We start from the raw sequence: 15,240 nt of genomic DNA on the forward strand, positions 1-15,240 counted from the left end.
CCTGCTGGCTCCAAAATAATCCTGCATTTTCATCCTGATTCCTGGGGATTTCGTGCGAAATAAACACTGCGACCGAGCCCATAAAGCTGCGGGCTCGGATTGACGGAGGTGGAGGCACCTGCCTGCCCAGACGACGGAGATAAACCCACATTTTGCCGGGGCCCGGCAGCGGAGCTACGCGACCAAGATGGCTGCCGTCGCCTGGGGACGGACTTCTTCCGCCTGATCGAGAGGCCCGAGGCGACCTGACACGGCGGGGCACGAGACAGAACGTGGGGCGGACACCCGGGACCTCTCTTCCTCCACCGCCGAACCTGAGATTATTCACCGGCTGAGCCTCGCTGACACCCGGAGGACGCCCGAATGGATCTGATCCGCGAGAGAGGTGCGGGGGAAAATGGCGGCCCTCCTGAGATCCCGGTAGTGTGCCTGCCTCCTGACTCATATCCACCTTGGGACACCACGCCGCGACTCGTCAGAAGTGAGTGACCGGGCCCGCTGAGGACTGTACCGTACCAGCGAAGGGGGGACCGCCACCCGCTTGTCATGATCTCTGCTTCCAAAAGATCAGGACTTGCCCGACTCCCTTGGAAGCAGACCCATAACCCCGGTTCCGAGTGCCAGCCAGTCCCAATTGGGACCTTTTGGACCCTGTCCTGGTGCCAGTGGCACCATGCTCATAAAGATGCCCAGTCCCAGCGCTGGAAGCGCCGGGCTCATAATGCTTGGGTGGACTTACCTGCAGCAGACCATGCTGCTTACTTACCTGCCAGTTGAACCCCTGATCCTCTTCTGTTTGGGACTACTTTTCCTGTTGGGTGGGGCAGGAGCCACTCCCTAGGTTCAGAACACTGGAACTCTTCTGGAAAGCAGGAACTCTTTTCTTACCTAGGCGTGGCTGTGGAAGGAGACACCTAAGCACTACAGGAGGCTATTTAAACCACACCCGATGGATGAATCTTGCTTTGCGTTATTCTGCATTCTCTGCAGCAGAACGCTCATCGTGTCTTCTGCTTCTGATCCTGGGCCTAAAGGAACAAAGGCTTACCATCCTGGAATCCAGTCTTCAGCAGCACCTGTAAAGACAAAGAAAGAACAGGTTAGCACTACGGTCTTCAGTGGCAGCGCATCTCTTACCTGGTCCATCGGCTGTCACCAACGCCTCGCGCTGCATTCCGGCATCTGAAAGACAAAGGCTTACCTACTCTTCGCATGCTCCGGAGGTCTTCACACTGCATTCCGGCATCTGAAAGACAAAAGCTTACCAGCTCTTTGCACGCTCCGGAGGCCTTCGGCGCTGCATCCCGCATCTGAAAGACAAAAGAAGGTGCGTTTAAAGACATTGGGCAACTTTATTACTCGCGTGCCATTACTCCTTCCCACGCCGAATCCAGTGGGTATTCCAGCACCCTTCAGCTTCTCTAAAGCTCCAAACTTGTACCTGCAAGATAAAAGGGACAGTTAGTGCGCATCGTGAAGCAGGCTACAAGCGCTTACTTACGTGCTTCCAGGCGCTTCTATTCCTCACGCGGGTTCGATCCTCAACTCTCATCAGCCCGCCATCCGCCATCGCCGGAACCCTGCAAAACAAGAGATATCATTACAAAAGACTTTTAAGACATTTGAAGTGCCCAGAACTACCGTTCGTGCAGTTAACGACGGACAGCAGTCCTCTGAGGTCAAGAGGCCTGCACCCTTATTCAGTGAAGAAACTGGTTACGGCACCCTGCCCCAAGGCAGATGGAGAGCTCGGCGTTCACTTACCTAAGGTGAGGGCGTTAACCTTTGGGGTTCTACAGGAGAAGAGAAAGGGAAGAGGAGAGAGGCACCCAATAACCCCAGGTCATTAATCCCATATTTTCTATCTGCAGACATCTTACTCTTCGAGTCAGACATACAGTGCACAGAGGTCCAGCCCAAAGAGCCAACCGTGTGTTACACATCACCTTTGAAGATACGGCATTCACCCAATCAAGACCGGCGCCTCTGCGGGAATCAGGTGAGCGTTACAGAACGCAAAGACTGCCGCAAAACTTCCACCCAGGCGCTATGGAAACCTCGGATACCGACCAGCTAGCCCAGGTACTTGGGGAACTAAGAGCAGAAGTGCATGCAGCCCGTCAGGAAACGAATGCTCTAAGAAGGGAACTGATTATTTCCAAGGAGCGAACAGACGATCTCGCTAGACAATTGCTTGTCACAAGCCGGACAAACTCCGTTACCCGCATCAGGGGCAAATCTTCCTTCAACATCCTCTACGAACCCAGTGCAGATCAACCTACCTGGGAATGTACCTCTGGCTCCGCCCGAACGATTTTCTGGTGACCCAAAGAGGTTTGCAGTATTTATTAATCAGTGCCGGTTGCACTTCTTATGCCGGCCAGCAGCCTTTCCAACTGATCAAGCTAAGGTAGCTTTCGTGCTTTCGTACCTTAGTGGCAATGCGGCAGACTGGTCGATCCCTCTAGTTAATCAAGATGATCCGGTTCTCCATGATTTTCAAGCTTTTCAGCTCAGTATGGAAAAACTGTTTGCAAGACATTCACAGGGGCAGGCCTTGGACAATGAGCTCCTTTCATTGCGACAGGGTAATCAAGACCTTTTGGCTTATATTGCGTCTTTTAACAGACTGATAGTGGAAACTCGATGGCCTGAGGACAAAAGGATTACGCTGTTTTATAGAGGTCTACGTGGAGAGCTCAAAGATGTGTTAGCCCAAGTAGTGAATCCCCCGCAAGACTGTTCGGACTATATTGACTTAGTCGTTCAAATTGACCACAGACTGCAGAACAGGAAGGCCGATCGTTCCAAGTTTGATGCTCGAGTATTTTCCAAACCACCAACTCCTACCAAAGGAGTAGACTCCGGGGAACCCATGCAAATAGGGGGCCTGAAAGGACCACTAACACAAAAGGAGCGGGAAAGGAGAAAACAGCTGCAATTATGCCTCTATTGCGGAAACTCTGGACACTTTCTTCGAGACTGTCCGGTGAAACCAGCCAAGAAGGCAGTAGGAGCTGCAGTTACCAGGGTCACAAACTCTGAGCAGGGAAACGACCTCGCCCGACAAGAATAGAGGTCCTCTTGCCGAGCGTTAAAACCAGTTCTGTGACCTCGCATTTCGTGATACCTATGGTCCTCATTAGCCCTGTACATCCGGATCGATTACATGCGATTGAAGCTTACGTCGACAGCGGTGCCATCGGCAATTATGTGGATCATGAAATGGTTTTGAGGATGAATCTGACTCTTTGTCCAAAGGCTGTAAAGGACGTCATTACTAAGGTGGATGGTACGGAGATAGCCTCCGGACCAGTAACGCATACCACCCAAGAAGTGAAGCTAGTAAGTCAAGATGGACACCATGAGAAGATCGTGTTCGATGTGATCAAGGCCCCTCAGTTCCAGATTATTCTAGGAATTCCTTGGTTAGAGAAGCACAATCCTCAGATCGATTGGCGAGCAAGAACGGTTCAGTTTCCAGAATGTGTCTCTACTTGTCACCCTCGACCTGGTGTTGCACTGGCAGCAATTTCCTCGGAGGCTCCCCAGTTACCTCCTGAATACCTAGAATTCCAAGATGTTTTCCGGAAGGATCAGGCTAACTCTCTACCTCCTCATAGGTCTTATGACTGCCAGATAGACCTGATACCTGGATCTACTCCTCCTTGTAGTAGAATTTATGCCCTCACCGAGCCTGAGAATCTTCACCTCCGACAATACCTGGATCAATACCTAGCGAATGGGTTTATTCGTCCTTCCAAGTCCCCTGCTTCCTCAGCTTTGTTCTTCGTTCCAAAAAAAGAAGGGGACCTTAGAACTTGTATAGATTATCGTGCCCTGAACCAGATCACCGTTAAGAATAGATATCCGTTACCTTTGATCCCTGAACTCCTGGACCAAGTCAGAAAAGCATGCATATATACAAAGCTGGATCTTAGAGGAGCCTACCACTTGGTACGAGTAAAAGAGGGCGATGAATGGAAGACGGCCTTCCGCACCAAGTATGGGCTATTTGAATATCAGGTCATGCCCTTCGGACTTTGCAATGCCCCGGCCACCTTTCAATATTTTATGAACGATGTCCTCAGAGAGCTCATAGATGTGTGTGTTGTTGTTACATTGACGACATCCTTGTTTATTCTTCAAGAATTGTGGGGAGTGACAAACTTTTGGACTCGAAAGGCGCTGGTTGGATTTGATAGTCCAGTGTTTGTTCGTAGGCAGTTTGCACAAAAATAAATAAATGGTCCAGGTTGTTGGTGTGTCAAACACGAGATTTTTAGGTTTATTCCTTGTTGTAATCAGCACCAATGAAAGACATCATTGGATGTAAATGTAATATTCATAGCATGATGATATGTTACACAGCCGACGCGCGTTTCAACCTAAGTCTTTTTCAAGGCTGTGTTTTTGGTGAGGTGGTGATACGGTATACCCAGTGTAGTGACATTCCAAGCCAATTAGTATTAAGGATATTTCATTCACATCCATTATGCATACATAATTTAGGCAGTATTACGAAACATAGACAAGCCAATTGTGATTAGGGCAAAACATTATAGTGTGACACCCAGGAGAGGTGATTTACCATGTTGAGTGATTGCAGGTGATAGTGACAGTAAAATATAGTTAGTTGGACAGGACAAATTCACAGTTTAAGAAAATCAGGTGCCAATTCACAGTTTTGGTTTAGCAGAACGAAGAGAAAACAGTGTACCAAGGGAGAAAAGAACACAACAGAGGATAATAGGTTAGGTTTGGGTAAGTAAGGAGCTGGGTAGAATTCCCAAATAGCTTGACAGAGATGGAAGAGTTAGAATCTTACCCAATTGGGTTTGATGGTTGGGTTTCCAGATGGAATGGACTGGTCCTCCCAAGTGTGGGTGCCAGAGGGCTGATTAGCCGTACTGAAAGGGAAAGTAGTTGGAGTTAGTGATAGTAACCTGGAGTCTTAGAAAATGGGCATTGTTGTAGTAGTGGCGTGTTGTCCGAGCATGGTGGTATTGGGATGATAAGGCCTGTTGTGTGTTGGAGGGTTGCCAGGTCTGATAGTGTGACTAGAATTGTAACTGTTTGCGAGTGCGCGGTTAATAAGGAAGGAGCTTAAGTTACAGAGATATTTGTCGTATTACGTGCATAGTGTGTTGGTAATACGTGCTTATTATAAGGCGCATTAAGTAAAGGGGCTAAGTGATTCTAGGACTGTGAGCGACTCCTCAATGTTGGTGTCAGCCAACATAATTTAATTACTTGGATTAACGTTGCAGCCAAGCAGCAATTAGTGAGCAGTACTGAATGTACAGTGAGGGCTAATGTTTGGACAGTAGGCAAAAGTAAGGGAAAAATGGCCCCGGAGGCGTCCATAGTGGCGCGGTGATTGTCGCGTGTTGGCGCTTACCTTTGCCGGGTTCAGCAATGCTGGTGTGTGGAGTCGTGGGTCAGCCAACATTGGAGTTGCACTCCTTCCTGAAGTTATGGAAGCAGCGCTGTGGTTGGTGCCATTAACAAGCGATCTGATTCGCTTGTTGCAAGGCGCCCACGGATTGGCTGCAGGGTTCATGTATGTCATGGGGCTTAAAATAGCTTATTCAATAGAGTTGTAATAAGTTATAGAGGGTTCTAAGTCTGATAGTATGACTAGGATTCCCACTGTTAGTGAGTGCCCGGTTAGTGTGGAGGGAGCTTTTAGTTAATAAGGGGGGATAGAAAGACGATGTGCTCGATCGGGGTGTTTATCGTATTGTCTGCACGTTGTGTTGGTAATACATGTTGTTGTTTGGCGCATTAGGTTTGGGGGGCTAGGTGATTCTGGGGCTGTTAGCGACTCCTCAATGTTAGAGTCACCAACCTAATTAATATAGTTGGCTTAACGTTGCAGCCAGGCAGCAACCTGTGAGCAAGGATGCATTTGCAATGGGGGCTATCGGTTTAAACAAAATGGTGAAAATAAGGTGAAACGGTCCCGGAGGCGTCCATAGTGGCGCGGCGATTGTCCCGTGTTGGCGCTTACCTTGGCCGGGTTCGGCAATGCTGGTGTGTGGAGTCGTGGATCGGCTATCATGGTGTAGCACTTCTTCCTGAAGTTTATGGGAACAGCGCTGTGGTTGGTGCCATCAACAAGCGATCTGATTCGCTTGTTGCAAGGCGCCCACGGATTGGCTCTTGGGCTTGTGGACGTCATGAGGCTTAGAATAGCCTGTTCTGTAGAGTTATTATGGGCGATGTTGAGTCTATAATTCTGTTCAGGTTGCGTCGTAATGGGGATTAGTCCAGTTGAGAAGGGACTGGAAAGTTAAGGGGACTGTGTCAGCCCATGAGGGGCGATGGGTGGGAGTGAATGTGGGTGTATTTGGGCAAGTGTGTTAGACTGTAATTGGCATAGGGCCCACTGGCGTGCAGTTGGTTGGTAAGACGGCTATAGTAAATGAGTGAAGGTCTGGTGGGGGGCAAGTAATGTAGGAGGGGCACGAGAGTTTACTATTGTGTCCGAGAGTACAAACATAGGGTGAAAAGGGAATTCAAAAATATTCATCGGGGTTGGTGCCCTCATGATGACGTAGGGGTACCGAATGTGGTAGTATGGGTTCCAGAAGTGCCAAGGAGGTCACTAAGCAAATTAATCAAAAATGTTTTGACATGTACAGCATGCAGACTGTCTATATGAGTATATAGACACTGTTATAAAAACACATGGAAATCATGGTCACTGTTCAGTCCAGAGGTAACTGCTCGATATTTGCATATCAGCTTTGATTCTCTCTGCCGTAGTCGGAGTTCCCTGTCTCCACCTCTTACGTTCATTGGTATCTTTTCCAGGCCCACGAAGGTGATGTCATCCTTGTTGTCCCACTGGTGTTTTTCCTGCCAGTGTAGCGCCAGTGGATATCTGGTGTCCTGAGCGTGAAAGGAATTCAAATGTTCCCTGATCCTTGTTCTGAGCTCTCTTATCGTGCTTCCAATGTATTTCCGGTTACAGACACAGTTGATAGCATACACCACAAATTTAGATTTACAGTTTATATATTGCCCAATGGTATGTGTGTCAGTGGTGCTGAAGGTTACAGTTTTAGTTGTAGTGGCGAATTTACACATAGAACAGGATCCACATTTGTAGAATCCTACTGGTTTATTGCTGGTGAGCCAGTTGGTGTCAGTTTTGGCAATGGGTGACATAAATGACGGACTGAGAATGTTTTTTAATGTTCTGGCTTTAGTATAGGTTAAAGTCGGTTTGTCTGGGATCCATGCCCTAATGTCTTCATCAATTGTTAGGATATGCCAATGCTTCTTAAGGATTCTCTGTACTAGATGGCTGTCACTGCAGAATTGCGTGATGTACCGTATTTGGCTGTCTTTGGTTTGTTCTTTGTTGGTGTGTCCTCTGGGGGTCAGGAGTGTGCTGCGTTCCCTATTGTTGGCCATAGTTATAGCTGATTGGATTGATTGCTCGGAATAGCCTCTCTCGAGGAAGCGTTTGCTGAGTGTCGAGCATTCATTCCCAAATGCTGGTAGGCCACTACAGTTTCTTTTGGCTCGAAGGAATTCCCCCTTGGGGATATTGTTGATTACAGATTTCCTGTGGCAGCTTGAGGCATGTAGAACAGAGTTGACCTCCGTGGGTTTCCTGTAGGTTGTGGTTGTGAGACTTGTACCTGATGGTGTGATGGTGATGTCCAAAAAGTCAATGTTTTCCTTGCTTGAGGAGCCTGTTAGTTGAATGCCAAAGTTGTTTTGATTCAAATATAGTTCAAATGAGACGAGTTCTTCTTTTGTTCCACACCAAATCATCAGGATGTCGTCAATAAATCGTATCCAAGTGTGGATCAGTTTGTTAAAGTCTGGGTTGGTGAAGGCATGTGTTTGCTCATAGTGGTGCATAAAGAGGTTAGCCATGGAGGGTGCATACGTGGCCCCCATGGCTATGCCTTTCGTTTGTTTATAGTACTGTTGGTTAAAGAGGAAAATAGTATTTGTTAGTGAAAATTCCAGGAGCTCTTTTGTGAGTTCCAGGTGTGACCAGAACGAAGCTGATGCTTTTGTGAAGGCATAATCGATGGCCTTGAGAGCTAGTCCATGGTCAATGGATGTGTACAGGGCTTTCACGTCCAGAGTGACGAGAGTGTAATCATTGCTCCATACAATTTCTTTTAGGATCAACAAGGTATGCATTGTGTCCCTTAGGAAGGTCGGTATCTTGGGTACTTCAGGTGCCAGGACATTGTTGATATATTTGTTTAGAGGTTCAGTGATCCAACCAATCCCGCTTAGAATGGGTCGTCCTTCCGGTATGGGGTCAAATTTCTTGTGTATCTTGGGCAAGAAGTATATTGTTGGCATCCTGGGATGTGAGGGTTGTAGGTACTTCAATTCATCGTCTGACAGAAGTCCACGTCTATGCCATTTGGCCAACATCCTGTTTGCTTCCGTTGTGATTTCCTTTGTCGGGTTCATGTTCAGGGTGTCATAGCAGCCGGGGGTGGTGAGGTGAGTGGTGGCCATTCTGATGTAGTCAGCTCTATCCATTATGACTACGTTGCCGCCCTTATCTGCTTCCTTAATTACAATTTGATGGTTATCCTGTAATTTTTTGAGTGCAAGTCGTTCATTGTTGGTAATGTTGTCCACTTTTCTCGAGGGATTTGATTTTAGACGATCCTCTATTGCTTGGAGGTCTCTTGTAACTGCCTGGTTAAAGATGTCAATTGCATTGTCCCCTTGCAAATTTGGGGTGAATTTGGATTTCTGCTTCATTTCCGGTATTTTAAGGTTGCTTTCCTCAATGTTCAAATCCTGTATAGTCTGTGACATGGACTGTCTTTCATTGTTTGGTGATTGGTCAAGGTTCGTCAAGAGGTGGGTGCATTCTAGGTGTTCCATGTCTAAAGTGCTCAGAGGCACTGTTATAGTTCTAGGTTGTTTCCATTTGATTTGTTTGGCAAACATTTTTTTGAGCTTTAATTTCCTGACGTATTTGAATAGATCAATTTGAGCATTCACAAAGTTGGTGTCTTTGGCTGGTGCAAATGAAAGTCCTTTGTTTAGAATTTCTGTATCATGTTCAGAGAGGATATACTTGGAGAGGTTCGTCACTAGATGTGTTACCTGGGTGCTTGTTGCTGTAGCTGTGTTTTGGATCTTGTTAGCCTGATAGCGCTTTCTTGTTCTTCTTGCGCGTTTCTTGGTCCCCGCTCTCTTGCCTCTCTTGGTTCTAATCTTGGTGGTATGTTGTCCCGGGTAGGGCCTAAAAAACGAACTTGTTTGTTGTTTTTTTGTTGTTGTAGCTGATTTTGCTGTGGTGCTCTGGTTCCTATCCTGTATCGCTGAATTTCGTCAAGGAAGTTGTAGCCAATGCTCCTGCTTAGCTCATGTTGTCTGGACAATCTTGGTGTGACTCTGTCTTTTTCTTTTTCGGTGGGGGTCGCTACTCCATCTGTTTCTCCTTGTTCTATTTCTATCACTTGATCACAATCTTCATTTTCTTCTGATTCCTGTTCTGTTTCTGGTTCACTGTCAGCGTCAGATGTGGCTGGGGTGCTTGATGCAGAGCTATCTTTTGAATTGTTTCCTTGTATGTTGTCAAATTTAGGTTGAAAGGTAAAGACTCTGTTATCCTGATAATCTCTTTCATCCCTTGCGAATTTCCTGCATTTCCTGATTTTAACTTCATCCTGGTGATTTCTTAAAATTTCATACATAGTTTTGTAGTTTTTGTCTTTAGTAGCCGCAGGGGCGTTATTGGTCTCAATGACCTCCTTGAGTTTGTCAATCTGTACAACCAGTCTCCCATGTGCTCTATCCGCATGTTCTAGGAGCAATTCCATCATTGTTTTGGAGCCCATGATAAGGTTTTCTTCCCATTTGGCATCAAGCACCCCAGCCACATCTGACGCTGACAGTGAACCAGAAACAGAACAGGAATCAGAAGAAAATGAAGATTGTGATCAAGTGATAGAAATAGAACAAGGAGAAACAGATGGAGTAGCGACCCCCACCGAAAAAGAAAAAGACAGAGTCACACCAAGATTGTCCAGACAACATGAGCTAAGCAGGAGCATTGGCTACAACTTCCTTGACGAAATTCAGCGATACAGGAAAGGAACCAGAGCACCACAGCAAAATCAGCTACAACAACAAAAAAACAACAAACAAGTTCGTTTTTTAGGCCCTACCCGGGACAACATACCACCAAGATTAGAACCAAGAGAGGCAAGAGAGCGGGGACCAAGAAACGCGCAAGAAGAACAAGAAAGCGCTATCAGGCTAACAAGATCCAAAACACAGCTACAGCAACAAGCACCCAGGTAACACATCTAGTGACGAACCTCTCCAAGTATATCCTCTCTGAACATGATACAGAAATTCTAAACAAAGGACTTTCATTTGCACCAGCCAAAGACACCAACTTTGTGAATGCTCAAATTGATCTATTCAAATACGTCAGGAAATTAAAGCTCAAACATTTTTTTGCCAAACAAATCAAATGGAAACAACCTAGAACTATAACAGTGCCTCTGAGCACTTTAGACATGGAACACCTAGAATGCACCCACCTCTTGACGAACCTTGACCAATCACCAAACAATGAAAGACAGTCCATGTCACAGACTATACAGGATTTGAACATTGAGGAAAGCAACCTTAAAATACCGGAAATGAAGCAGAAATCCAAATTCACCCCAAATTTGCAAGGGGACAATGCAATTGACATCTTTAACCAGGCAGTTACAAGAGACCTCCAAGCAATAGAGGATCGTCTAAAATCAAATCCCTCGAGAAAAGTGGACAACATTACCAACAATGAACGACTCGCACTCAAAAAATTACAGGATAACCATCAAATTGTAATTAAGGAAGCAGATAAGGGCGGCAACGTAGTCATAATGGATAGAGCTGACTACATCAGAATGGCCACCACTCACCTCACCACCCCCGGCTGCTATGACACCCTGAACATGAACCCGACAAAGGAAATCACAACGGAAGCAAACAGGATGTTGGCCAAATGGCATAGACGTGGACTTCTGTCAGACGATGAATTGAAGTACCTACAACCCTCACATCCCAGGATGCCAACAATATACTTCTTGCCCAAGATACACAAGAAATTTGACCCCATACCGGAAGGACGACCCATTCTAAGCGGGATTGGTTGGATCACTGAACCTCTAAACAAATATATCAACAATGTCCTGGCACCTGAAGTACCCAAGATACCGACCTTCCTAAGGGACACAATGCATACCTTGTTGATCCTAAAAGAAATTGTATGGAGCAATGATTACACTCTCGTCACTCTGGACGTGAAAGCCCTGTACACATCCATTGACCATGGACTAGCTCTCAAGGCCATCGATTATGCCTTCACAAAAGCATCAGCTTCGTTCTGGTCACACCTGGAACTCACAAAAGAGCTCCTGGAATTTTCACTAACAAATACTATTTTCCTCTTTAACCAACAGTACTATAAACAAACGAAAGGCATAGCCATGGGGGCCACGTATGCACCCTCCATGGCTAACCTCTTTATGCACCACTATGAGCAAACACATGCCTTCACCAACCCAGACTTTAACAAACTGATCCACACTTGGATACGATTTATTGACGACATCCTGATGATTTGGTGTGGAACAAAAGAAGAACTCGTCTCATTTGAACTATATTTGAATCAAAACAACTTTGGCATTCAACTAACAGGCTCCTCAAGCAAGGAAAACATTGACTTTTTGGACATCACCATCACACCATCAGGTACAAGTCTCACAACCACAACCTACAGGAAACCCACGGAGGTCAACTCTGTTCTACATGCCTCAAGCTGCCACAGGAAATCTGTAATCAACAATATCCCCAAGGGGGAATTCCTTCGAGCCAAAAGAAACTGTAGTGGCCTACCAGCATTTGGGAATGAATGCTCGACACTCAGCAAACGCTTCCTCGAGAGAGGCTATTCCGAGCAATCAATCCAATCAGCTATAACTATGGCCAACAATAGGGAACGCAGCACACTCCTGACCCCCAGAGGACACACCAACAAAGAACAAACCAAAGACAGCCAAATACGGTACATCACGCAATTCTGCAGTGACAGCCATCTAGTACAGAGAATCCTTAAGAAGCATTGGCATATCCTAACAATTGATGAAGACATTAGGGCATGGATCCCAGACAAACCGACTTTAACCTATACTAAAGCCAGAACATTAAAAAACATTCTCAGTCCGTCATTTATGTCACCCATTGCCAAAACTGACACCAACTGGCTCACCAGCAATAAACCAGTAGGATTCTACAAATGTGGATCCTGTTCTATGTGTAAATTCGCCACTACAACTAAAACTGTAACCTTCAGCACCACTGACACACATACCATTGGGCAATATATAAACTGTAAATCTAAATTTGTGGTGTATGCTATCAACTGTGTCTGTAACCGGAAATACATTGGAAGCACGATAAGAGAGCTCAGAACAAGGATCAGGGAACATTTGAATTCCCTTCACGCTCAGGACACCAGATATCCACTGGCGCTACACTGGCAGGAAAAACACCAGTGGGACAACAAGGATGACATCACCTTCGTGGGCCTGGAAAAGATACCAATGAACGTAAGAGGTGGAGACAGGGAACTCCGACTACGGCAGAGAGAATCAAAGCTGATATGCAAATATCGAGCAGTTACCTCTGGACTGAACAGTGACCATGATTTCCATGTGTTTTTATAACAGTGTCTATATACTCATATAGACAGTCTGCATGCTGTACATGTCAAAACATTTTTGATTAATTTGCTTAGTGACCTCCTTGGCACTTCTGGAACCCATACTACCACATTCGGTACCCCTACGTCATCATGAGGGCACCAACCCCGATGAATATTTTTGAATTCCCTTTTCACCCTATGTTTGTACTCTCGGACACAATAGTAAACTCTCGTGCCCCTCCTACATTACTTGCCCCCCACCAGACCTTCACTCATTTACTATAGCCGTCTTACCAACCAACTGCACGCCAGTGGGCCCTATGCCAATTACAGTCTAACACACTTGCCCAAATACACCCACATTCACTCCCACCCATCGCCCCTCATGGGCTGACACAGTCCCCTTAACTTTCCAGTCCCTTCTCAACTGGACTAATCCCCATTACGACGCAACCTGAACAGAATTATAGACTCAACATCGCCCATAATAACTCTACAGAACAGGCTATTCTAAGCCTCATGACGTCCACAAGCCCAAGAGCCAATCCGTGGGCGCCTTGCAACAAGCGAATCAGATCGCTTGTTGATGGCACCAACCACAGCGCTGTTCCCATAAACTTCAGGAAGAAGTGCTACACCATGATAGCCGATCCACGACTCCACACACCAGCATTGCCGAACCCGGCCAAGGTAAGCGCCAACACGGGACAATCGCCGCGCCACTATGGACGCCTCCGGGACCGTTTCACCTTATTTTCACCATTTTGTTTAAACCGATAGCCCCCATTGCAAATGCATCCTTGCTCACAGGTTGCTGCCTGGCTGCAACGTTAAGCCAACTATATTAATTAGGTTGGTGACTCTAACATTGAGGAGTCGCTAACAGCCCCAGAATCACCTAGCCCCCCAAACCTAATGCGCCAAACAACAACATGTATTACCAACACAACGTGCAGACAATACGATAAACACCCCGATCGAGCACATCGTCTTTCTATCCCCCCTTATTAACTAAAAGCTCCCTCCACACTAACCGGGCACTCGCTAACAGTGGGAATCCTAGTCATACTATCAGACTTAGAACCCTCTATAACTTATTACAACTCTATTGAATAAGCTATTTTAAGCCCCATGACATACATGAACCCTGCAGCCAATCCGTGGGCGCCTTGCAACAAGCGAATCAGATCGCTTGTTAATGGCACCAACCACAGCGCTGCTTCCATAACTTCAGGAAGGAGTGCAACTCCAATGTTGGCTGACCCACGACTCCACACACCAGCATTGCTGAACCCGGCAAAGGTAAGCGCCAACACGGGACAATCACCGCGCCACTATGGACGCCTCCGGGGCCATTTTTCCCTTACTTTTGCCTACTGTCCAAACATTAGCCCTCACTGTACATTCAGTACTGCTCACTAATTGCTGCTTGGCTGCAACGTTAATCCAAGTACTTAAATTATGTTGGCTGACACCAACATTGAGGAGTCGCTCACAGTCCTAGAATCACTTAGCCCCTTTACTTAATGCGCCTTATAATAAGCACGTATTACCAACACACTATGCACGTAATACGACAAATATCTCTGTAACTTAAGCTCCTTCCTTATTAACCGCGCACTCGCAAACAGTTACAATTCTAGTCACACTATCAGACCTGGCAACCCTCCAACACACAACAGGCCTTATCATCCCAATACCACCATGCTCGGACAACACGCCACTACTACAACAATGCCCATTTTCTAAGACTCCAGGTTACTATCACTAACTCCAACTACTTTCCCTTTCAGTACGGCTAATCAGCCCTCTGGCACCCACACTTGGGAGGACCAGTCCATTCCATCTGGAAACCCAACCATCAAACCCAATTGGGTAAGATTCTAACTCTTCCATCTCTGTCAAGCTATTTGGGAATTCTACCCAGCTCCTTACTTACCCAAACCTAACCTATTATCCTCTGTTGTGTTCTTTTCTCCCTTGGTACACTGTTTTCTCTTCGTTCTGCTAAACCAAAACTGTGAATTGGCACCTGATTTTCTTAAACTGTGAATTTGTCCTGTCCAACTAACTATATTTTACTGTCACTATCACCTGCAATCACTCAACATGGTAAATCACCTCTCCTGGGTGTCACACTATAATGTTTTGCCCTAATCACAATTGGCTTGTCTATGTTTCGTAATACTGCCTAAATTATGTATGCATAATGGATGTGAATGAAATATCCTTAATACTAATTGGCTTGGAATGTCACTACACTGGGTATACCGTATCACCACCTCACCAAAAACACAGCCTTGAAAAAGACTTAGGTTGAAACGCGCGTCGGCTGTGTAACATATCATCATGCTATGAATATTACATTTACATCCAATGATGTCTTTCATTGGTGCTGATTACAACAAGGAATAAACCTAAAAATCTCGTGTTTGACACACCAACAACCTGGACCATTTATTTATTTTTGTGCAAACTGCCTACGAACAAACACTGGACTATCAAATCCAACCAGCGCCTTTCGAGTCCAAAAG

The 15,240-nt window shown here is 46.1% G+C and overlaps 1 protein-coding gene across 5 annotated transcripts in view; it reads right to left on the reverse strand.

The window, feature by feature from the left end:
- Positions 1-15,240, reverse strand: part of PLCE1 (phospholipase C epsilon 1) — a 3,624,599-nt gene that overhangs the window by 2,869,995 nt on the left and 739,364 nt on the right. The gene's annotated exons all lie outside the window — the stretch shown is intronic.

This window comes from Ambystoma mexicanum, chromosome 8 (assembly GCF_040938575.1).
Source record: "Ambystoma mexicanum isolate Mex_15411 chromosome 8, UKY_AmexF1_1, whole genome shotgun sequence".
Classification (NCBI taxonomy): domain Eukaryota; kingdom Metazoa; phylum Chordata; class Amphibia; order Caudata; family Ambystomatidae; genus Ambystoma; species Ambystoma mexicanum.